This window comes from Trachypithecus francoisi, unplaced genomic scaffold, assembly GCF_009764315.1.
Source record: "Trachypithecus francoisi isolate TF-2019V2 unplaced genomic scaffold, Tfra_2.0 Lachesis_group4, whole genome shotgun sequence".
Classification (NCBI taxonomy): domain Eukaryota; kingdom Metazoa; phylum Chordata; class Mammalia; order Primates; family Cercopithecidae; genus Trachypithecus; species Trachypithecus francoisi.
The window spans coordinates 84,109,574-84,133,145 of NW_022681469.1; the positions used below are offsets into that span (position 1 = coordinate 84,109,574).

At 37.8% G+C, this 23,572-nt stretch overlaps 1 long non-coding RNA gene across 1 annotated transcript; it reads left to right on the top strand.

The window, feature by feature from the left end:
- Positions 1-2,433: 2,433 nt before the first annotated feature.
- LOC117072329 lies at positions 2,434-16,077 on the top strand. The gene is made up of 4 exons (XR_004432751.1): positions 2,434-2,515; positions 3,721-3,863; positions 5,818-5,897; positions 15,687-16,077. It is a non-coding gene; the product is annotated as an uncharacterized LOC117072329 (long non-coding RNA).
- The last annotated feature ends 7,495 nt before the right edge of the window (positions 16,078-23,572 follow it).

Sequence of the window (23,572 nt, forward strand, 5' to 3'; positions counted from 1 at the left end):
CTCCTAAATTTATAACTACATTTCCACGTTTGGATTCACAAAAAGCAAAGTTAACGTTTGTGAAGAGTGGACAGTGTCCGAGGGGTGTATATGTCAATCCCAAACCACATGACTTTCGACAGGTACAAAAGAGCATTTGAATAAAAACAATTTAAGATAGATAAGAGGAACTATGTATTATTTTTCATTCATTTCTTAATGAGAAAAATTATTACATATAGGAAAAAGGTATGTGTAGATAATGTGTATAATGCTGCCTTTTTTTCCTCACAGAACAATACAATTTACATTTAGCAATAAATGATAGAAGACAGAGGTAAGAACCTGATTGATTCTGATGAGGTTTAATCTGCCAGGTCTAGTGGCCAACTCTGAGATGGGCTTTCTTAGGTTTCAGAAGAACACATTGGGTTTAGATATGATTGGAGAACAAACGTCAGTTGCCAGAAGTTTATAACCTAGTAATGATAAAATTTATGGAATAAATTGATGAATGAATGAAAATAGTTAAAAAGGGATATTTTATTATTTTGATGAATTCTTTGGATGATTAATAATTTAAATAATATATGGGCAATAACTAGATTTATAATTTAAAAGGGTGATGAATATGGAGATGCAAATAAGGTCAAATATGTATGCAAAACATAATTCCATTAAAATGTGAATATTCTATTCTTAGGTCTATAATTTAGCACATAAACATGATTTGCTAGGCAAAGAGATAAACAGTAGTACAGGATTTAGAAATAGTGAGATAAAAGAATAAGTGTATTCCAGTGGGAAAATACAGAATAGTAGTTAAAAGCATGGCTTCTAAGATCAGAGTATCCCTGTTCTTTTACTTTCTAATAACTTTAGACAAGATACTAAGCCTTTTTCATTATTTATAATAGTGTGTTAATAATGCTACATACTTTTTATGGTTATTTTACTTAATGAACGAAACAATATATGCAAAGCACAATGGAATCTGAAATGCTGAGGTATTCGATGAATGTTAACTCTATGAGCTATTAGGATAAAATTTGGAAAATCCAGGGAGCTATAGTCAATAACTCCCTTTACTTATTCAGAGCATCTAAATATTTCCATTCATAGTAAATAACATATGCTACCTTTTGGAGATGAGGGAGGTCATTTAAATATTAAATGTTACTGGTTTATTTAAATATTTTACTAGGCCAGGAGCAGTGGCTCACACCTGTAATCACAGCACTTTGGCAGGCCACAGTGTGAGGATCATGAGGTCACGAGTTCGAGACCAGCCTAACCAACCAACATGGTGAAACCCCGTCTCTACTAAAAATCCAAAAATTAGCCAGATGTGGTGGCATGTGCCTGTAATCCCAGCGACTCGGGAGGCTGAGGCAGGAGAATCGCTTGAACTTGGGAGGCGAAGGTTGCAGTGAGCCAAGATCTCACCACTGTACTCCAGCCTGGGCGACTGAGTGAGACTCCTTCTCAAAAAATAATAATAATAAAATAAATAAATAAATATTTTACTAATAACAGACTTAAAAACTTGAGTAAATGAAATTCAAGGAATAAGGAACATTTTATTTTAGCTGAATTAACTTGCTTCTATAAATGAGTGGATTGGAGGTAGAGTGTTACAAATTGTGTAACCACTAGATGTCAGTATTGTTACAAAGTAAACCTCAATGAAGACCTTTTTGAAATGAACTTGGTCTCATGTTGTATTCAATTAAAGCGTGAAAAATCTTGTATTAGATAATCTCCCTTTTTGGAACTTTTAATATTGTTCTATATGCTTGTGGCAGGTAACTCATTAAGAGGATAACCTGTTTAACTTCTGCTTGGTACCCTCACTGTTTCGTGCCACGTTTACTTAGCTTTTGAGTAGAGACCTTTGTGATGTTTTCTTTGATCAGTTCTTGGAGCAAACAAATTCTATTTCAGTTCAAATTGGTTCACTTAAACCACTAAAATATCTACTTTGTTTATAGCTTATAAAAAGACAATAGTAACTCTACTCCAGGCTTGACAAATTATTTAGCTTTGTTCAATGTTTTTGCTATGTTTCTGAAATAAGTTCAGCTCCAGAAAAATAATATATAATTCTTTGTGTCATAAATTATGATCAAGTTTAAGATTAGGTTGCCAAATTTTGAATAGACTCCCTTAATTCCACACTGCTTAAGATACTAATTCTGATCTCTTCACAAAAGGGTAATTGAAGTACTCCTCTCCACCACAAAAATGAATTGTTTATACACTATTTAAATCTTAGATTATTTTTTCAAATTTTCATAAGCAAGTTTTAAATGCTACATTTGAATGCCACAACAAAATTGTCAAAATTACATTTTGCGAAGGAAATATTTAATATTAGGAAAAATCAAATTCCAACTGCAATAAGAAACAATACGTATTAGTAATATTGCAATCTTTTCTTTACATATCTAGTATCAACCTGGTTTGCCAAACTTTGAGATGACTTATGAAAAGGACCCCTTTGGATTAAAATTTAAATCACAACCCTTAAGTACAGGTAAGCTGTTAAGATGTTATGCTTATTGCAAAAAACAAAAACAAAAACAAAAACCTCTCCATTATATATTAGTAGTAGTAAATGCATAGGCTTAAAACTAAATAGATGGATATTAATATCACCTTTAATAATGTGGTAAATTTTTTAAATACCCTTTTAATTATTTACAACAATACATTTACTTTTCTACCACGACTGTTAATATATTATTAAAGATTATATTTGTAAGTCAATGTGTCACATATAGAGAACAAATAGAGTGTAATGCTTAAGAGAATAAACTCTGGAGCCCAGCTGTGCAACTTTGAATCTTGGCTTCACTGGCCCAAATAACCTAAACTGTCTGTCTATTGGTTTCCTCATCTGGAAATGCAGATGATAACAACGAAATCTACATCACAGAATTACTGTGAGCATCAAATCTGCTAAAAGCATTTAGTAATGTATTAAAAAGCACATGGAAATAACATACACACATGCATGCTATAATTACTGTTATAGTGCCATTTGTTAAGTTTTAATTCAGAGTTAATTTGTATTATTTTACATTTCTTATTTGGATTAGGATGGATCACATCTGAATGCTATATTTACATATTATAATTATATATAAATTAAAACAAACAATAAGATGTTAACAGTGATTGTCTCTGGATAGTGAGATCACAGTTACATTTTATTTCCTCTTTTTCAAAATAAGGAGCAAATAATTTTATACTTGTAAAACTAAGATAATTTATTTACAAATATTGTACACATTTTACCATGTGTTATACTTATAAAAGTGTCATCTAGCTGTGTAATTAAAATGGAACATTCAACTTTCCTAGTATATGCTATGTGTAACTCACTTTGGTAGAAAAAACCAAAGACACTTTATAAGACCCAGCCCCTGACCTCAGAAATACTTTAAGTAAAACATAAGGTAGAATGCAAAATATACCATCCAGTAGGAGATACTTTAGAAAGATGGGTCCAGAGAAATAAAACGTGGGATTGGAATTGGAGTTTGAAGAAAGACAAAATTAACTCCAGTGGGACTGGCAGAAAGAACAAGAAAAGTTTTGTTTAGATTTACATCTATAATTATCCAGCGACTTACCACTCCTGGGTCCTGATCTCCAAAACTGATACCGTATCTCAGAAACATCAGGAACAAAGACACGTGCCATTGCTAAGCCTCTCATTTGTCTTCATATCTCTAGTATATGGGCACCAGTTACCAAAAGATGATAAACAGAAGAATACTACAAAAAGATTTATCACCCACAAGCATCGTGAATGCACCTGGGATTCAAAACTAATTTTGACAAAAGCCCCATGGCCTGTTAGATCTGCTTCATATACAGTGAGTTTGACTTTCTCTATAGCTGTTGGAAAATGTCTCCAGCACTGTTGTCGACAATTGCTTTAGTGCAGGAGTTTTTTATTTGTTGTAGTATAAAATATATTTCTGTCTTTAAAAATAAAGCATATAGCCGCTGCTTTTTTTTGAAATACAAATAGTGGATTTTCTAGAATTTTGGATTTTCTTTTCTTTCTAGATCCTGATAAAAGAATAAGTGTATTCCAGTGGGAAAATACAGAATATTAGTTAAGAGCATGGCTTCTGAGATCAGAGTATTCCTGTTCTTTTACTTTCTAATAACTTCAGACAAGATACTAAGTTTTTTTCATTATTTATAATGTAGGTTAATAATGCTACATACTTTTTATGGTTATTTTAAGTAATAGCTACAGTGGAATAAGGTGTTGATGAAAGAAGCCAAACTCTGTAAAATATGTGAAGAGGTTTATTCTGAGCCAAATTGATGACTATGACCTGTAACAAAGTCTCAGGAGGTTCTGAGAACACGTGGCCCGAGGTGGCTAGTTTACAGCTTGACTTTGTACATTTTAGGGAGACAGAAGTTACAGGCAAAGACATGAATCAATACATGTAAGGTATACATTGGTTTGGCCTGGAAATGCAGGACATCTCGAAGCTTGGAGGCTTCCAGGTCATAAGTAGATTTGATGCAGGGTGGGTAAGTCCCAAAAGTGGGGCATAGCCGGGAACATTCTTGGCTTCACCCAAGAAAGAATTCAAGGGTGGGCCTGTGGTGTTAGATGGCATCTTCTCTTGAGTACAGCAGCAGCAGAGGTACTGCTCCTTGTGAAGCAGGACTCCCCACAGGCAGCGCGCTCCGCGCAGCAGCTCAGGGGCAGTTCTGCAGTCATATTTACACCCACTTTTAATTACACGCAAATTAAGGGGTGGGTTATCCAGAAATTCCTAGAAAAGAAGTGTTTCCTTCCGGATGTTGCCACAGCAATGGTATACTGTCATGACACTCGTGGGGCTGTCTCGTGGAGAGATGTTTTCAATGCCTCTTCCCTATTTCAACCAGTCTTCCATCTGGTCTGGAGTTGAGTCCTGCCTCCTACATCAGATTCAAAGATTCCCCAATTGACAATTGGTTGAAAGAGTTAAGCTGTGTCTGTTAAGTCAGCTTGAGTTAAGGTAAAGAGTGGGGGTTGTGGAAGTCAAGGTTCTTGTCATGTAGTCGAAGACTCCAGGTAGCACGCCTCAGAGACAATAGATGTGAAGGTCTCTTCTCAGACCTTAAAAGATATTGAGACTGTCTGCAAAAGAGAGACAGCTTTGCAGGGCCATTTTGAAAGATGCGAAGGGCCTGCTATCTGTCACGTGATGCTACACTAGAGTCAGGTTGAAATCGGTATCTTATTGCTGCAAGAAGCTGCTTGTTTTGTTAGTCTTGAGATCTGTTTTAATGTTAATGCTGGTGAGTTGCACCTGAATTCCAAAGAGAGGAGGGTATAATGAACCATGTCCCACCTTCTCACCTTCTCTTCCCATCAGGGTCTGAACTTCTTTTTCAGGTTTCTTTGTGTCCCCTCACTCATGAAGGGGTCCATTCATTTGATTGGGGGGCCTTAGAATTTTATTTTTGTTTTACAAAGGCTTAAATATTGTAAGAAATTTTTCCCAAATTTCCTCTTATCTCATTGGAAATCATGAGAAGTTTAGAGAATGACACTCATGTGAGAAGGCCTGAAAAGACAGCTCTGTGATACACTCATAGAAAAAAATGTTGAGAGCACATACTTTTACCCTGGCTGAAATTCTGCCCTAGTCACATAAGGATGCTTCCTTTATGTCTAAGCAGAACAAGATGTGAATCTGGAATACAGATACACTTTTAAAGCAAAGATTATTAAATAGCAAATTTTAACAAGTAAGCAATTAAAGTTAATACAGCTCTGCTTTTAGTAACTTCCTTTGTACCATTTTCCTTCAGAGACATAGAAGGCAACGTGATGCGTACAGTGCATTTATGGATCGTGTGGAAGAAAAGTTTACAAAGATATGCAAGAGCAGGTGGGCAAAATTTAGGATTTGTTGTTAAATACTTACATTAACTCTTTAACATTACTATTCAATTTCTGTTTTAAATAAAACATTTTATCATATAAGTGCTCTATTGTCATAGGAACTGTAGGTGAAATAGTTGCATGGTGCTTAACTGTTTTAAGTGAAGCCTGAAAAAATCCTGTCCCATTAACAATATATTTAAGAATTTCATTGCAACCTGTTTCCTAGGTGCATAATCACCTCTCACAGCTCTCTTTATTCACATGTCAATATCATCTCTGAGAAGTGGGGAGGAGGACAGATTAATGTAACAGAGTTTGGGCTTTGAGTTTGATGAAATAAGTTCAAATTAAGAGTAATCCACCTATAATTTGTGATCTTGGATGATTTGCTTAAATTTTCTGATCCTATTTTCTCAGGTTTTGGAGAATTAAATAAGATGACAAATATAAACTACTGGCACAGTTCCTCATATCTTCTTGATTCAATTATTACTGACTATTATTGTTAATGATAATATAGAGATATGGCCTTGCATGATCATGGAAAAGTAACATATTACCTGTGGCTTAGTTTTCTCATCTGTAGAATGACAGTAATAATAGTACCAACTTTGCAGAGTTACTATTGAAATGGCTGCATTGTCTGGAGAATCACCCATGGTTCATTGTCTGGCGTTGAGACAGAATTCAGGACACAGACACATGTGGGTGGATTAAGGATCAGAAAATTTAACAGAAGAAAGGAGAAAGGAGAGCAGCTCCTTTCCAGAGAGAGAGAAATGTTGGAAAAAGGGGAAGGCAGGCCTACTGCAGCAGATTTTATAGGCAGGTTGGAGGAGGCGGTATCTGATTTAAATAGAGCCCGCAGATTGATTCGATCAGATATGACATTTACATAGCCTACGGGAAGGCTGGCCACTCCACCCTAATCTTATTATGCAAATGGACTCTCCACTTGACCAGTGGCCATCTTGTCTGCTCCTTACTGTATGGGTGGCTGGCAAAGGAAGGGATGATGGAGCCACCATTTTGAACATGCCTGGTCCCAGGTAGTTATTTCCTATGGAATTCACCTGCGGAAGCTTCTAGCTTGCTTGTCTGTGTCTGCAGCTCAATTTTACAGGCTGCTTTTTGTTAGGAAATGATTTGGGGCTGCTTTTCATTAAAAAGAAAAACCTGACCAGGCATGGTGGCTCACGCCTGTAATTCCAACACTTTGGGAGGCCAAGGTGGGTAAATCACGACGTCAGGAGTTCGAGACCAGCCTGACCATCATGGTGAAACCCTGTCTCTACTAAAAATACAAAAAATTAGCTGGGTATAGTGTTGGACGCCTGTAATGCCAGCTACTCAGGTGGCTGAGGCAGGAGAATCGCTTGAACCTGGGAGGCAGAGGTTGCAATGAGCCAAGACTGTGCCACTGCACTCCAACCCAGGTGACAGAGTGAGACTCTGTCTCAAAAAATAGAAGAACCTTACCGAAGCCTCCGATAGCCTATCTGCCTAAGTAATTTTTTCTTAACTCTTGTATCACTATGTATAGTCAAAGTTTGTATTTGTGAAGCAATTGGAACATAGCACATGACACTTAGTAATTGCTATCTAAGTATTTTATGAATAACAATTCAAAACTATATATTTTTGTGTACAAAATAACATATATATAATGTCTAGGGACGAATGAAGTCAAGAGCTTTCTGAAAGATGAGAGAGGCTACTCAGTAAGATTAATTTTCAGATTTTTATGAGGGAGTACACAGAGTGAACAGTCAGCAGACAGCTATCTTTAGGAGGACCACATGACAGATGAATATAAAAAGAGTAGATATGTGACCAGAAAGCTGTCTCCAAATGGACAAGAATTTGTTTTAAGTGGTGGGTAGAGAGTCATCCTACTAATGATTTAGGATGTAGATTTATCCTTTCAAAGTTTACAAAATGGTTACTTTAAATTGCAAACATCCTGCTGTACATATATAAAATTCTTGTTTCCTGTAGCATAGTGGGAGCTTCTCCTCTATAATTGATGTGCTGGAGCTTGGTAACTGCTGGCTCAACATTAAAGAAAATGACATGGTAGTCCATCACCAAAAGTTTCTTTTGTTGTTGTTTTATTGTTTGTTTGTTTGTTTTTGAGATGGAGTCTTGCTCTGTCACTCAGGCTGGAGTGCCGTGGTGTGATCTCGGCTTACAGCAACCTCCACCTCCCAAGTTCAAATGAATCTCCTGTCTCAGCCTACCAAGGAGTTGGGATTACAGGTTCCCATCATCACACCTGCCTAATTTTTGTATTTTCAGTAGAGATGGGGTTTTGCCATGTTGGCCAGGCTGAACTCAGGTGATCAACCTGCCTTGGCCTCCAAAAGTGCTGGGATTACAGGCATGAGCCACAGTACCCAGCCACCAAAAGTTTCTTTCTTTTTTTTTTTTTTTTTGAGATGGAGTCTCACTCTGTTGCCCAGGCTGGAGTGCAGTGGTTCAATCTCAGTTCACTGCAAGCTTCACCTCCCGGGTTCACGCCATTCTCCTGCCTCAGCCTCCCGAGTAGCTGGGACTACAGGTGCCTGCCACCATGCCTGGCTAAATTTTTGTGTTTTTAGTAGAGATGAGGTTTCACTGTGTTAGCCAGGGTGGTCTCGATCTCCTGACCTCGTGATCCGCCTGACTTGGCCCCCAAAGTGCTGGGATCACAGGTGTGAGCCACCATGCTGGGCTCCCAGCCACCAAAAGTTTCTTAAAGTGGTTACAGAAAATCATGTATCATTACTGCTGCCTGTAACACTGTGAATTCATGGCCTCTGTTCTCAGTCAGAACTTCAACTTTCCTAGGTGTCACTGGGAAGCATACTTCAAAAGCAAATCTACTTCAGTATTTCACAGGCTTCTCAAAATAGAAATGTTTTCTTCTGAAGTTGTAGTTCCTCTTATTTTTACATTTTTAAAAAATATTTGATATATTTAGCAAACAGATCCCTGTGAAGGTTCAAAAAAAATGGCTTTATTTTTCTCAAATCATGAATTTTAAATATGCTGTGTTGGATCTCCCTCCCCTCAGCCTGAGAACAACTTTGGCAAAGTCTACAGATTTTCAACACTTCATTTGTACTAGCCCTGTCATTTCTGTAATTTAAACTCACATTCAGCCATGAAAAAGCTATGTAAGACAATTTAAAATTTTTCTGTAATTTAAGATTATGTTCAGCCATGAAAAATTCAGGGTAAGAAATATATATGACTTGTATTTCACATTGTGCATAAAGGAACAAATTCATGTGGATTACAGACCTAAATGTGAAAGGAAAATAATAACATTTCTGCAATACATTTGGAGAATTAAATAATATCTTTAAAAGAACCATAAAAGCACTATCTATAAAGAAAAAAATTATTGAATGTTCTACTTGAACATTAAAACTACCAACTTCCATCAAAATACATCATTAGGAGAGTGAATAGGCAGACAGAGAGCTTAGAGAAAATATGTGCTACTCATATAAGCAAGAAAATGGTTTATATTAATAATATATAAAGAACTCATGCAAATAAATAAGAAACAGGCATGTAATTCAATGGAAAATAACAGGAGGCTGGGCATGGTGGTTACTCCTGTAATTCCAGCACTGGTAGGCCAAAGTGGGAGGAACTCTTGAGCCCAGGAGTCTGAGACCAGCATGGACAACATTAGGAAATCCTGTCTCTACAAAACATTTAAAGAATTAGCCAGATGTGGTGGTACACACCTGTGGTCCCAGCTACATGACAGGCTGAGGCAGGAGATTTACTTGAGCCCAGAAGGTTGAGGCTGCAGTGTTCCCTACACTGCATTCAAGCCTGGGTGACAGAGCAAGACCCTGTCTCAGAGAAAGGGAGGGAGGGAGAAAGGAAGGAAGGAAAGAAGGAAGGAAGGAAGGAAGGAAGGGAGGGAAGAAAGAAAGAAACAGACTTCATACAAGAAGATCTCTAAATGACAAAACATGAAAATGTGTTCATCTTCATGAGTAGTCAGAGAAATATGCAGTAAGATGCACAATGGACTACTATTGCACACCCACTGAAATAGCTAAAATAAAAAGATAAACAACAGGAAGCATAAGTGTATTCATCCATTTTCACGCTGCTCATTAAGACATAACCAAGACTGAGCAATTTACAAAAGAAAGAGGTTTATTGTACTTACAGTTCCACATGGCTTGGGAGACCTCACAATCATGGTGGAAGGCAAGGAGGAGCAAGTCACATCTTATGTGGATGGCAGGAGACAAAAAGGGGGCTTGTGCAGGGAAACTCTTGTGTTTAAAAACCATGAGATCTCATGAGACCCATTCACTATCACAAGAACAGCATGGGAAAGACCCGTCCATCCCCATGATTCAATTAGCTCCCACTGGGTCCTTCCCACAACATGTGGGAATTCAGGATGAGATTTGGGTGGAGACACAGCCAAACCATATCATTCCACCTCTGGCACCTCCCAAATCTTATGTCCTCACATTTCAAAACCAATCATGCCTTCCCAACAGTCCCCCAAAGTCTTAACTCATTTCAGCATTGAACCCAAAAGTCCACGGTCCAACATCTCATCTGAAACAAAGCAAGTCCCTTCTGCCTATAAGGCTGTAAAATCAACAGCAAGTTAGTTACTTCCTAGATACAACGGGGGTACAGGCATTGGGTAAATACAGCAATTCCAAATGGGAGAAATTGGCCAAAACAAAGGGGATACATGCCCCATGCACATCTGAAATCCAGCAAACCTTAAAGTTCCAAATGATCTCGTTTGACTCCATGTTTCACATCCAGGTCACGCTGACACAAGAGATGAGTTCCCATGGACTTGGGCAGCTCAACCCCTGTGGCTTTGCAGGATACAGCCTCCTTCCCAGCTGCCTTCATGGGCTGTCGTTAAGTGTCTGTGGCTTTTCCAGCCACACAGTGCAAGCTGTCAGTGGATCTACCATTCTGGGGTCTGTAGGACAGTAGCCCTCTTTTCAGAGCTCCAATAGTTGGTGCCCCAGTGGGGACTCTGTGTAGGGGCTCTGACAGCACATTACCCTTCTGCACTGCCCTAGCAGAGCTTCTCCATGAGGACCCCATCCTTACAGCAAACTTCTGCTTGGGCATCCAGATGTTTCCCTACATCTTCTGAAATCTAGTCAGAGGTTTCCAAACCTCAGTTCTTGACTTCTGTGCACTTACAGGCTTAACACCATGTGGAAGCTGCCAAGGCTTGAGGCTTGCACACTCTGAAGTCATGGCCCGAGCTCTATGTCGGCCCCTTCCAGCCATGGCTGGAGCAGCTGGGACATAAGGCACCAAGTCCCTAGGCTGCACACAGCATGGGGACCCTAGGCCTGGCCCACAAAACCATTTCTTCCTCCTAGGCCTCTGGGCCTGTGATGGGAAGGCCTGCCACAAAGGTCTCAGAGACATTTCCCTCATTGTCTTGGGGCTTACATTCAGTTCATCACTACTTATGCAGATTTCTGCAGCCAGGTTGAATTTCTCCTCAGAAAATGGGTTTTTCTTTTCTATCGCATTGTCAGGCTGCAAATTTTCTGAACTTTTATGCTTTGCTTCCCTTATAAAACTGAATGTCCTTAACAGCACCAAAGTCACGTCTTAAATGCTTGGCTGCTTAGAAATTTCTTCTGCCAGATGCCCTAAATTATCGCTCTCAAGTTCAAAGTTCCACAAATCTCTAGGCCAGGGGCAAAATGCTGCCAGTCTCTTGGCTAAAACATGACAAGAGTCACCTTTACTCCACTTTTCAACAAGTTCCTCATCTCCATCTGAGACCACCTCAGCCAGGACTTTATTGTTCATATCACTATCAGCATTTTGGTCAAAGCCATTCAACAAGTCTCTAGGAATTTCCAAACTTTTGCACATTTTCCTGTCTTCTTCTGAGCCCTCCAAACTGTTCCAACCCCTGCCTGTTAGCCAGTTCCAAAGTCACTTCCACATTTTCAGGTATCTGTTCAGCAACAACCCAGTCTACTGGTACCAGTTTATTGTATTAGTTCATTTTCACACTGCTGATAAAGACATACCCAAGACTGAGCTATTCACAAAAGAAAGAGGTTTATTGGACTTACAGTTCCACATGACTGGAGAGGCTTCACAATCATGGCGGAAGGTGAAAGGCACATCTCACATGGCAGCAGACAAGAGAAGAGAGCTTGTGCAGGCAAACTCCCATTTTTAAAACCATCAGACCTCGTGAGACTCATTCACTATTACAAGAACAGCACAGGAAAAACCTGCCCCCATAATTCAATAATCCCCCACTGGGTTTCTCCCATGGCACATGGGAATTGTGGGAGTTAGAATTCGAGATGAGATTTGGGTGGGGATACACCCAAACCATATCAATAGGCAAGGGTGTAGAGCAATTAGAACTCCTATACACTGCTTGAGGGGGAAGAACTGGGACAAGTACTTTGGAAAAATATTTTGCAATATATTCTAAAGTTGAACAAATACATACATATAGCCTATGACACAAAATTCCATTATAAATGCTGTATACTTAGCTGATATATACGATATATTTGTATGCACTAAAAGATATATATAGAAATGCTTATAGCAGAATTACTTGTGATAACCTTTACATTAGAGACAAGCCCAATGCCAATAAATAATAGAATGGATACATCAAGTGTGGTATATTTATACAATAGATTATACAGCAAAGAAAATGAACAAAATGTTGCTATATACAAGTAATGGGGATGAGTTTCACAAACACACCTAGGAGTTTTTTAAAAGCCAGATGCTATATATATGTACAGTGTATATATATACACACATATCTGTACATACTGTATTATTATTCCATTTATATAAAGGAAAACTCTTGTCCATGTGTAAGAAATCAGGATGTTGACTTCCTTTGGTTTGAAGGGAAGGAGTACAATAACCTTCTGGGTCCTGGAAATGTAGTATTTTCTGACCTTGATGTTGGTTACATAGATGCATTCACTTTGTGATACTCCATAGAAATATTTATTTAATATCTATGCACTATTATATGTATATATAAAACTTTAATAATTTTTTTAATTGGGAGATTCTTTGTAATTGTTTCAAATTTCAAAAAGAAGGAAAGAAAGCCTCATTCATTCTAAATTAACATTCTAATCTCACATCCAATTCAAAATTTCTTTGCTGTTTTCAACAAAAGCCTGTCCTGTAGCTCCGGGATCTGGGGAAGAGAATGTTGTCTCTTGTTTCTCTCTTTCTGCACCTGTCTCAATCACACTCCATTGCTTCTTGGTTTGCCTTTTTTCTCCAAGGTGTTGGTGTCTAGAGGAGAAATGGAAGAAACAGGGGCAAAAAGCCCAGGTAACAGAGACTACTGTAATCAGCCACGACATCCTCTGTGTGGCTGATGTCCAAATAGTGACTGGCTTGTGGAGGACATTTTTGCGCATTATTCTCTGTGCTAGACAGAGGCCTCATTTGGCACAGTCCTCTGAGAACCAACATCCAGTAACTTGCCCTAAGTCCCTACCTCAGCCCACTACCTCTTACAGGTCTGATAAGAGGCATCTTATCATCGGTGGGATTACTCACAAGATGGCTGGAGCTCATCCATTTCATCAATTCAATGTGTTTACAGAACCCTCCCTAGAGCTCACCAAATGGTGTGAGTACAGAAGACCCCCGTTTCCCTTTCCCCTTTCCCTCACATTGTGAGCCACCCATTTTTGCATCTCTAGCTAAGAAGTAGACAAGATGCTCTATAAGCAAATGCACATCCTTAAAACCACTCCTCTACCAGGAGCTCCCAAAACATCTTTTACTCAAGGGCTCCATAGGTGGCTGTTGCAGTTCTGTAGCTCAGCAAGCATTCATTCAGAGCAAGTCTGCTGGTTTCCTTCACTCATATGCACCCTTAATCTTTCTAAATGATAATCCTGAGCATTCATGAATTGGCTTGCAGGGATTACCTTATTTTTTCCTTTCTCACAGAAATCAGAAATGGGTATTCCTCAGGGCTTTCCCTCAAGGGTAATGATGACTCCTTTAAAAAGCAAAGCCTTCAGGGTCGGACCCAGTGGCTCACACCTGTAATCCCATCACTTTGGGAGGCCAAGGCAGGCAGATCACGAGATCAGTAGGTCAAGACCATCCTGGCTAACACAGTGAAACCCCGTCTCTACTAAAAATACAAAAAATTAGCCAGGCATGGTGGTGGGTGCCTGTAGTCCCAGCCACTCAGGAGGCTGAGGCAGGAGAATGCCGTGAACCCTGGAGGCGGAGCTTGCAGTGAGCAGAGATCGCACCACTGTACTCCAGCCTGGGCAACAGAGTGAGACTCTGTCTCAAAAAAAAAAAAAAGCCTTCAGATGTTTGATTGTTTAATTCCTTAATTTGGACTGCAGAGAGGGTGAGAGTAGGTGGTCTGGCCTATTTACCTTTTAAAAAGCCCCATAGGGATAGAACTTCTAGCAGTTTCTTGATGGTGTTACCAAAACACCAGGGGTTTAGTCTAGGTCCTGCTGCTCACCACACAGAAAGCCAATCACTGAGACAATGAGTATTGCCAAGGAAGAAGGCTTTAATCAGGTGCTGCAGTCAAGGAGATGGGAGCTCAGGCTCAAATCCATATCTCTGACCAACTAAATCTATGGGTTTATATAACATTCTTCTGTAGAAAGAAATGTAACAATATGTAAGAAAACAGAAACTAGGGAGGGGCAAGGATGCAGTCATGATGAATGAGGGCTCCAGCCTTCTCATTGTTAGGATGTCATGATCTGGTGAGTTTCAGTTCTTGGAAACCTTTTTAAGAGGCCTCAAGGTCCTTTCCTGAGGAAGGAACTCAGATAAAACAAATGTAAGCTTCGACCTTTAAGACCAGAAAGGTCAATTTCTACGTGCATCAAAAAGAACAGTCTATGGGATTATTGGGTTGGTTTCAATGGAACATAGGAGTTTATATAAAGGAAAACTTTTATCCATGTTAAGAAATCAGGAAATTGACTTCCTTTGGTGTGAAGGAACCAACCTGTCTCCTAGTGTTAGCTTTGAGGCTTTTCCCCCATTTCAAGACAACAGGAAACACATCCCATTTCCACATCATTTAAAAACTTGTAGTACTTTTCTAAAGGCGCTCCTATCTCCCCTCACCTAAGTGAGAAGCCTCATTGTAATGCTTCCCTGCACTATTCTACCCTACTGGTGCTAATACAGAAGGAAAAGTTGAATTGTGTAAGACAGGATGTATTTAGAAGTCCTTAATTTTTGCAGCATGTAATTGGCATTTATAAATCAAACTCAGTAATGTGTAATCATTTTCATAGGCATAACCTCACTCAATTGTCTTCAGACCATGCAACGTTTAGTCAGGTATTATTATTATTATTGGAGACAATTATTATTGTTATAATTTTATAAGCTGGGAAACTAAAGTCTTCACTGGGAACTTAATGTTAACATCACTTATTCAAGATAGCACTCCGAAACACCTTGTACTGTTGTTGCCTTCAGTTGCATGTGCATGCTTTCTGATAAGTATGAAAAATAAATTTGACTATTTGGCCAAGAGAGTATAGTTCTACTTCCACATCATAGTTCCAGTCATGTTCAACCATTCTTTTTTGTTATCACGCCTTTATAAGCTTGGTTTTAGTTATTTCAATAGTGAATAAGAGGATTAAGCAAATGACATCTAGCATTTGCAGCCAAGTTTCTGGTCCCAGGAGTCACCTATCAGGTAAGTCTCACCCTTTATAGAAGCTGATTCAGTGAATTCTGCTCACACATTTCTCTTTTGTTCATTTAGATAGCTGATGGACCAAAACAGCATAGGGCTTCCTGAACTCTGGCCTGAATGTTCATCTCCCGTGCATTTCCCAGTGAGAACATTGATGAATTCTGGCACCTTCCTGGATTCTACGGAAATCTGCACTCTCCCACAGGCTTGAGAAAGTGCTAAAATAACAAATGAAAGTTGCATAATTTGAAATTCCCTTGTTACTGCATGGATCAGAATCCAATCATCAGGCTTTTGATTTAGTCTGTGAAAGTTAGATCTTGCAACTATGAGTGGAAATGCTGATAATGTTGTGCTTTCTGTTAATGTCCAAAGTTAAAGAGATGCTGTAGTCTCAGGTAAAACTAATGTAAGACAAATAAACAATAATAATGCTTACTAATTTTGACCACCACGTTTCTCTAAGGCCAAAGATTGCAAATTTTATCTGTTTGCATCCTTCATAGAAATAAGAATTCTCTGGATATAACATATATTCTACTAAAGGATGACTGTTACGCTGTGTGGGAAAGTAATAGTTAAAAATCAAATATTTTTACTTTAAAAAAATACAGAACAAGGTAGTAACCAGAGTTGAAGTCATTCAAATATAAATGGGGCACTTTCCCAGGAGATGTCATCCAAAGAAAAAAAAAATAGGAAAGTTTAATTCATGACACAGTGAAGTTCTTCTATGGTTTAAATTGTTCCTCAAAATAGATTTTATTTCAGGAATCATAGGATGTCAGATGGTTAGTGATAGTGTTTATTTCTGAAAAAAAAAAAAAAGAATATATGTATGAGGTTTGTGTTCACATATACAAGGTGGCATAGGGTGAAACAATCTACTTACTATGTTTATGGCATATTGGCATCAATATTTGAATCTTCATTTTTCAATTTTTTCTAATGCAATTTAAGAAGCTTCTCTGAGGCACTCAACTATATCAAAAGAGAGAAGATCTCCAAGTAACAGAAATACTACATGTCCTTCTTAAAGATCATCAGGCTTGGAGAACTTATAATTCTAACTAGAAGGAAAGGTCTCTCTTTTAACATGTTAAAGTACCTTTCTAAATATTTGTTTAAATATTTTGAGGGAAAGAAAACAAATGACTTGAAACTTGTTTCTGATCAAGATTTGATGATTATAATTTAAAATTAATAAAAGGGGAGGGTAGGATTTAATGCTATTGCCAGTTTTATTGAATGGATTATCCTATCACCTTTCCAATTTCACTATGAAAACTACTGAAATAAAGGCAAATAAGTATTTAACAGCTCTGTTTACACAAGCAGCATTAAGTGGAAAGATGAGGCAATGAAATTAAATCATTTCCCAAAGGATATTTTGCATAATTTAAGTTCCCTGGAATTTTAATGTGTAAATCATGAAAAGAAATGTGCTCTTTAGAAAAATAAATGCAGCAAAACTGGATTAAATAAATCAGATACCTGAATTTACTCAGGTTATGCAAGTAGAAAGGTTGAAATGCCCCAGGACTTAGTCCTAGGCCTGATCTCTTTCCTATCTATATACACTCTCTTGGTAATCTCATCTTTTTTGTTTTGTTTTGTTTTGTTTTTTGTTTTTGTTTTTAGAGACAGGGTCTTTCTTGCCCAGGCTGGAGTATAGTGACACAGTGGCCCATTGTAAACTCCTGGCTTTGATTCTCCCATCTCAGCCTCCTAATGTCATTCATTCCTATTGGTTTAAATGTCACCAATCAGATGTTCACACCCAAGGCTTCCTAATATATATATACCCAGTACTGAAATATTTTCCGAACTTCAGGTACTCTTAGTTGCTTACCTGGGACAACTTACTTGACATCTCCCCATGATCTCTTATTAGACATTCTCTCAAACTCACTAGATCCAAAATTTAACACTGATATTATTTGCCAATCCCTGCACAGTCTTGTTTATCTCAGTTAATAGCAATTCCATTCTTACACTTGCTAAGGCAAAAAATAAAAATAAAATGGAGACATCCTTTTTTTCATTTTTTTATCTCACAGCCTATAAGCTGTTATATCATGAGCCCAACAAGTTTCTGCTGCCTCTAGTAAATACATCGGTCCAAACCCTGTCAGTTTTTGCTTTAATTATTACAATAGCCTCCGATCTACAGGTCCCCTGGAGGTGACACCCACCTCAGTCTATCCTCATCACAACAGCAGAGTTGTCTGTCTGACTTTTTTAAAATGCAATTTTTATCATATTATTCTTCTGCTTAGAACCCTCCAATGTCTTTACATCTTAAGCCAAAGTTCTTCTAATGCCCTTCATTATGTAGTCCTGGTTATTTCTCTGTGCTCATCTCCAACTACCCTTCTCCAATCACTGGGCTTCTCCAACTAATAGAGAAACCTCATGAAGGAAAGGATTTTGTCGTGTGTTTGCTGTTGTGTCCCAGTGCCAAGGAGAGTAGCTACAGTATATGCTCATAAATAGTTTTCAATGAATGACTTCATTCAAATAGTCTGAGAGCTGTATAAAGTATAGATGACTTAGTTATTGATTCCCACTCCGGGGAGCCCACAAAAATCAAAGTCATCCACTAGCAGTTGAAGAGAACTAAGTTTGATTGCTAGGTAAGAACTAACTTTTATTTACAAATTAATACATCCGTGGAGTCATATGCACTTCCACTGTTTTGCATCTGTCAGGAATGTTAAAAGTTTAACATTCTTGTTCATTGCACTTGAAGTGGAAATACCACCCTATGAGGTAAAAAATGAAACTTTTAAGGAAATACTTTCGCTTAAATTATTGGTAAGTCTATGCCTTTTCATCAGAGCCAGACCAACATCAGCTTGACTTTAAGGCTTGCTGAGAACATTAATGATTAGCTACTCAAAGCAGCATGAAATAAATAGCCTACATTAACATAAAACTATAATATCTATGCTCACATCCTTGTAAACAATAGATAACAGCAATCTATAAACTTTTGGTTATGTTTATTTTTGTGTACTGTTTGTGAATTCTGGATTAAAAAGTGACTTTCAGAACAATATTAGATTATGTCATAGCTTGATTTAAGGAAAATATCATGCTGTTAGTTAACAGAAAACGGCAGTAAAAGCCAAGCTAATTTAATGTTATTATGTGTTTGTAATACAATAAGGACTTACATGCATCAAAGTATAATTTTTGGAAAGTAAGACTATAACTTTCATGTGTATTATTTTTTGAAAATGAAATCTTTTAAGCCTTCTAAACTATCTTTGAAGCCGGGCACGGTGGTTAACGCCTGTAATCCCAACATTTTGGAAGGCCAAGACGGGCAGATCACTTGAGGTCAGGAATTCAACACCAGCCTGGCTAACATGATGAAACCCGACTCTACTTAAAAGTACAAAAATCAGCTGGGCGTGGTGGCCTGCGCCTTTAAACCCAGCTACTCAGGAGGCTGAGGAAGACAACTGCTTGAACCTGGGAGATAGAGGTTGCAGTGAGCCGAGATCATGCCACTGCATTCCAGCCTGCACAACAGAGTGAGACTCTGTCTCAAAACAAACAAACTAACTAACTAACTAACATCTATTAAATCACTAACCTGAACACATAGCAAAGATTTATAATTCTTTAATGAGGGAATCAAGAAAATAAGAAAGGTGGATAAAGGGCCATTTTGAAGTTCTGGGTATTTGTACCCTTGTTTAAAAAATGTTTTTATGGACTTCCTAGGTTATTTACAAAGCTGCTTATCTTTCAAGACAATAAAAATAAAACCGATGGAATTATCCTCTCTACCAGAGAGAAATCATTTGCATTCCTACCGGAATGAAATCTACCACATAACATGTAATTTTACAATCAGGAACTTAATTAATGGTAAACAGTGGGTCATACAGAGCTGCATTCCTTTAAACCAGCACCATCAAATGGAAGTATAATTTAAGCCACTATGTGATTTGAAATTCTCTATAGGTACATTAAAAAGTGAAAATAATTTTAACAAAAAATTTATGTAACTCAATATATCAAGAATATTCTCAGCCAGGCACAGTGGCGCACGCCTGTAATCCCAGCACTTTGGGAGGCTGAGGCGGGTGGATAACCTGAGGTCAGGGGTTCAAGACCAGCCTGGCCAAGATGGTGAAACTCCAACTCTACTAAAAATACAAAAATTAGCAGCCAGTCATGGTGGCAGGTGCCTGTAGTCCCAGCTACCCTGGAGGCTGAGACAGAAGCATCGCTTGAACTTGGGAGGCAGAGGTGCAGTGAGCCGAGATCTCGCCACTGCACTCCAGCCTGCGTGACAGAGCAAGACTCTATCTCGATGAAAAAAAAAAAAAAACCTCATTTTAACAGGTAATATAACAAATTATGAGGTATTTTACATTCTTATTTTCTACTGAGATTCTTTATTCATTGCATTAAAAATGGAAATTGTATTTGTACTCCAAAATTTTGCCCTTGAACCACATCTACTTTTGACTAGCCACACTTCAAGTGCTCAATAACCACATATGGTCAATGGCTACCATATCGGACAGTGTAGCTCTAAATAATTTGATATTAATTGGATGGACTTATTAACCAGTTCCTTTGACTGTTTCTTTACAATAGATAAATGATTTTTCTGTTTTCCAGAATGAACAGCAAGAATTTATTATAAAATGTTTTCTGACTAAAACTGTCATCAATAGTTAAAACATTACTAAGGAAGAGAAGTGCTAATATTAAACATTTTGTAGTGGAATGAAATTCAGCACTTTTGTTCTCTCAGTACTATTTTGTAGGTCTGACTTGTAAATTGCTCTTATTTGATAGATGGACAAGAGAGGGAACTAATTCTCATTATAAAAAATACAATTCTGAAGGCTTTTTAAATTGAAAAGGAAATAGAAATTGAAATAGAATGGAAGTAGACAAAGCTCCTTGCTTAATGGTTTTGAAAGGTAAAAGTCTTCTTGAGGAAATGTGGCCAAGGGCAGTAAAGGTGGCCTCATAACAATAGTTTGACCTTTTTTCTCTTTTCCTATTTTTGATTAAACCTGTATAAAATAGGGATTAATATTGTTGGATGAACATGTAGTAAGAATTGCCTGTAGACTTTTCTTTTTCTGGTACTCCCTAAGATAAAAACATTTTCAATTAGTAATTCAATATATTTAGTGGCTATTAGTCTATTCAAGTTTTTTTTATCTTTTACTAATTTTGTCACTTTACATTTTTAAATCATTTGCCCATTTAGTTTGGTTTTCTAATGTATTATCAAATTATTATACTACTCACAACTTGATATTTCATTTTGTCTTTTATATCTTTGGTAATTTCATTTACTAATACTTCATTCTGTGTTTTGTTTACATATACATTCTTACTAATCATCAATCTGTTCAAATGCAAGTCTGGCTCGCTAATCTTTTTGAAAAATAACTTTCAGTTATGGAAATTACCTCTCTGTTTTCCATTTCCTTTCAGTGATATTATCTTTATTTTCCCTTATTTCATGTTTTGTTCTTTGTCTGTGTTGTGGTTCTTTTTCTATCTGCTTTATTTGAAGGTTTAGATCATTAGTATTCTTTTTCTTCTATCTAAACATTGTTTTCAAACCATGTATTTACCTTTAGTTATTGCTATAGTAGCTTTGAATTATCTTCTCGAATGCAAGGTAAACATTCTATAATGGTACGTGATAGTTTCTTAGATCCACATGCTTCATTGATCTAGTATTCTTTATTTCTTTCAAATACTTGTCCACTCACAGGGAAAAATTGCTCCATAACTTGAACTTAAGTAATTTATTCATTTCACCCCAGATTCCTGTTGAAGGAAAATATTCTGTTTTCTTCCCAAAGTCGTGATTTTTTTTCTAGCAATTTGACACTATTTTCTCAAGAAGTGAGGAAGAAAACATAAATGTTAAGAATTGAGAAAAGTTTTAAAAAGTAAAATCATGTGAAAGAGATACATCCGGCCGGGCGCGGTGGCTCAAGCCTGTAATCCCAGCACTTTGGGAGGCCGAGACGGGCGGATCACGAGGTCAGGAGATGGAGACCATCCTGGCTAACACGGTGAAACCCCGTCTCTACTAAAAATACAAAAAACTAGCCGGGTGAGATGGCGGGCGCCGGTAGTCCCAGCTACTCAGGAGGCTGAGGCAGGAGAATGGCGGGAACCCGGGAGGCGGAGCTTGCAGTGAGCTGAGATCCGGCCACTGCACTCCAGCCCCGGTGACAGAGCGAGACTCTGTCTCAAAAAAAAAAAAAAAGAAAGAAAGAAAGAGATACATCCTCTTCAAAGGGCAAGAGCAAATTGTAAGTTGAACTGCCATCAGTCTTCTCAGGTTTTATTGCTAAATATATAATTTCCAATTGCTCTTTTAAGTCATAAAAGTAAATTTAAAAAAATAAATGTGTTCATTATGATACTAATTTTGTTCAAAAAATGCATATGTATATATAAAACTAAAAAAGATACAGATGAAAATAAAGCGATTATGTCAGCACATATTTTTAATTTTTCTTTTCTTTTTCTTTTTCTTTCTTTTTTTTTGAGACCGAGTCTCGCTCTATCGCCCAGGCTGGAGTGCAGTGGCTTGGTCTCGGCTCACTGCAATCTTCGCCTCCTGGCTTCACACCCTTCTCCTGCCTCAGCCTCCCGAGTAGCTGGGACTACAGGCGCCTGCCACCTGCCCTGCTAATTTTTTGTATTTTTAGCAGAGACGGGGTTTTACCGTGTTAGACAGGATGGTCTGGATCTCCTGACCTCGTGCTCCGCCTGCCTTGGCCTCCTAAAGTGCTGGGATTACAGACGTGAGCCACCGTGCCCAGCCCATAATTTTTCTTTACCCTTTTATTTTCTAAATTTTCTTCAACCAATATTGTTACTTCAGCAACTAAAACTGAAATAACAATAAATGCTAATAAATAATGCTAACAAAAATTAAAACAATTCCTCTTAAAAACAAACTTGTGGCCAGGTGCGGTGGCTCAACATCTGTAATCCCAGCACTTTGGAAGGCTGAGGTGGGCAGATTACTTGAGTCCAGAAATTTAAAACCAGCCTGGGAAACATGGCAAAACCCCGTCTCTACTAAAAATGCAAAATTAGCCAGGTGTAGTGACACTTGCCTGTAGTCCCAGGTACTCAGGAGGCGAGTTAGGAGGATCACCTGAGCCCGGGAAGTCAAGACCACAGTGGGCTGTGATCACACCACTGCACTCTGGGCAAGAGAGTGAGACCCTGTCTAAAAAAAATAAAAAATAAAAAATAAAAACTTGTACCATGGCTTATCCCTTTAGAATTTTTGCCCAAATGTTCTGATATATATACATTTTAAAAATCAAATAGCGTATATATTTTCTACTGAGCTTGGCCTACAAAAATGAGTATCTTCCTCTCTGGTAGCCGTTTATTAATGGAATATTAAGCTTTGTTATTTTCAGAAGAGAGCTGAACCAAACCAGAAGTTGCAGAAACTCTCAGAATTTTGAAAAAAAAAATTATCTTACAGAAAAGATGCAACAATAATCATTACTATCTGTTTGAAATAATGATGTAAAGGGATATAATTTTAGGGAAGGCCAAAGATATCTAGAAAGGGAAGCTAAATGTGAAAACAATACAAGCCAAATTGATTAATGCAGACCCATGCAGCAGGGCAAGTGATGAAATGTCATGGCAAGAGATGATCTGACCAAATGACACAATTTCAGACAAGCCAGCAAACTTAACATTCGAATCAAATTGCCTCAAACTCTGGGGTTTTCTTTTGGTGGGAATTACTCATCTGAATAGTGAAATGGAACCATGGACTAAGGAACTTGTAAGGTCCTATTCATTTCTCAATTTCTAGCTCAGATTTTATACTTATTTAACTATGAAAAAATGAAGCACCCATGTGGATGAAAACGAAGCTATATATTTGCAACCATCATACACATAAGTATATGTAG